This window comes from Camellia sinensis, chromosome 8 (genome assembly GCF_055761805.1).
Source record: "Camellia sinensis isolate YWXY chromosome 8, ASM5576180v1, whole genome shotgun sequence".
Lineage (NCBI taxonomy): Eukaryota > Viridiplantae > Streptophyta > Magnoliopsida > Ericales > Theaceae > Camellia > Camellia sinensis.
In genome coordinates, this window is record NC_138968.1 from 169,363,686 (window position 1) to 169,366,220 (window position 2,535).

Below are 2,535 nucleotides of genomic sequence, written 5' to 3' on the forward strand. Positions count from 1 at the left end.
AATTGCCAAATAATTATTCAGACGATTGTGTTATGGTTCTTTCGGCCTCAATAAAGAGGACTTTTACTGGTGGCTTACTGGTAATTAAACTTCAGAAAATCTGAACATAAGAACAATTAACTAAACTGAAATATTTCATTAGTATAAAAAGAACTTACAATGATCTCAGTTCCGTAGAGAATTACAACGGCAATATACTTGACAACTACTCCTACAAATGAAGTGCAGCGCAGAAACTAAAAAATACAGGAATATAAAGGACAGGAAATAACACTGGAATATGTAAAGTGATTCTTTAGATTTTTCTCCGTCCCTTCTCTGAAGTCCTTCCTGCTATTTATACTCTCCGAAGATAACCATCGAATTGTACTTCAAACCGTCGAACTGCTCCTCCGTAGTTGCTGATCATGCTACCTTATAAGTAGCTCCACTACACCTTCACTTGCAGTTAGGCTTCCCCCTTATATTCGAATTTGAAATGTGAGCAACCGTTGAAGCCACGTCACTGTACGTCTCTTTGTTGATCTGCTACTACTCAGATCTTATAACAACCAATATTAATTGCCACGTGTATGATCAGGATCGAAGACCTACCTGGTCTCCCCATATTACCCTCACTTTGCCACGCGTCGGATTGTTACTGGCTTAATACAAAATGTGTAGCCAACATAATCTCACTCATTAATTATATTACAAATATCAAAAAAAATTTAAATTATACCACATTATTAATTAATAAGTATAATAATTGATACATATAGCATTATTCTAAAAACAAACACCTTAAGCACAATTCCCTAAACATACCTTCATTCTCTCTCTTTCTTCATTCAATCTTTGACCTTCTTCATCATAATGGCGGACGAAATCATTTTCTTGGGCACTTGGATTAGTCTTTTCTCAACGAGGGTGAAAATTGCCTTGGCTGAGAAAGAGGTAGATTATGAATTCAGGGAAGAGGTGAGCAACAAGAGCCCACTGCTCTTGAAGGCGAACCCTGTCAACAAGCAAATCCCAGTGTTGATCCATAACAGCAAACCAGTGTACGAGTCACTCATCATTGTTGAGTACATTGATGAAGTCTGGAATCACAAATCTCCATTGTTGCCTTCTGATCCTCACCAACGAGCTCAAGCCAGGTTCTGGGCTGATTATTTTGACAAGAAGGTGAGCCCTAACTCTTCTATCTCTGTACTTGAAAATGATTTACAGAGGAGCTAAATGGTTACACTCCTTCACATGAATATTGGACACATGATTTTCTATTCCCAAATTTCCAGTCCATGTTTGTTTTGTAATAGAAATTAAAACAATATATAATTCCAATTATATGTATGTTTTGCGTTATTTGTCAATTTTGTTAGATAGAATAGCCATTAGAATCTAAAAGGAATAATAAAATATGCAACTAAACAATGGAATGTGAGTCCCATAAATTAATAATCTCAATCTTACACTATAATTCGCCCAATCAATCAAGTACTGGGATTCTCATTGTTTGAAAATACTTATATGAACCAACTACTGTGAGTATTTTGGGTCAGGGCAGTGGAGATGGAGGATCCTAATCAGTAAATATTACCCCTTCTGACTGACATTTACATATGCTTTGTCCTACAGATGTATATCGCTGGAAGGCAGCTAATGTTTTCCACAGGCGAAGCCCAAGAAACAGTGAACAATGACCTCATAGGGTGCTTAAAGGTGTTGGAAGGAGAACTTGGATACAAGCCTTACTTCGGAGGAGAGACCTTTGGCATTGTGGATGTGGCATTGATTCCATCCTATAGCTTTTTCTTTGCAGCAGTTTGGCAACTTCAGCATTGTGGCAGAGTGCCTTGCACTTGTTGCTTGGGTCCATGGGTGTATGGAAAAGAATAGTGTCTCAAAGCATCTTCTTGACCAGCACAAGGTCTATGACTGCATCTTGGAGCGCAAAAGGAAGCTTGAGGCCGAGTAAATCTCTACAAGATTGTTTGATTGGAGTATTATGACATACAGTCTCATAGGTCTCTTTTGGGATCCCCTTTTGTTTTTGCCTTTTTATTTTTGGGAACTTACGTGTCCTACTAAGTAAATTTATTATCCAATAAATCTTATAATAATTAATGATATTTTTCATCATACACTATTAAAAAATATCACTAATTATTAATTTTTAGCAACAGTTTAAAAATTGTCACAAAAAATGTCATTAATTATGAGCTTTAGCGTCAGTTTAAAAAAATTGTCACCAAAAAGTTGCTAATTTTCAAGATTAGCGATAGTTTGAAAATTTTGTTATAAAAAAAGTCACCAATTGTAAGTTTTAGCGATAATTTATAAAAACCGTGACAAAAAAAAAAAAAAACTTATTAATTGTCAATTTTTAGCACTTATTGAATTAGAACTTATTTTCAATAGGATTTTATGGAAATTAAATCCAATTATGAGAACCTATTAATAATTTATCCTTTTATTTTTACCTTTCAATCTCTAGATGCTGTGTTTGCTTAAGGGGAATGTCTTGTTTATGTTATAATTGAAATAAAGAAG

The 2,535-nt window shown here is 35.0% G+C and overlaps 1 pseudogene across 1 annotated transcript; it reads left to right on the forward strand.

Moving 5' to 3' along the window:
* Positions 1 to 805: 805 nt before the first annotated feature.
* Positions 806 to 2,124, forward strand: LOC114311826 (putative glutathione S-transferase; annotated as a pseudogene). The gene is made up of 2 exons (XR_014339057.1): positions 806 to 1,167; positions 1,621 to 2,124. The product of XR_014339057.1 is annotated as a putative glutathione S-transferase (transcript).
* The last annotated feature ends 411 nt before the right edge of the window (positions 2,125 to 2,535 follow it).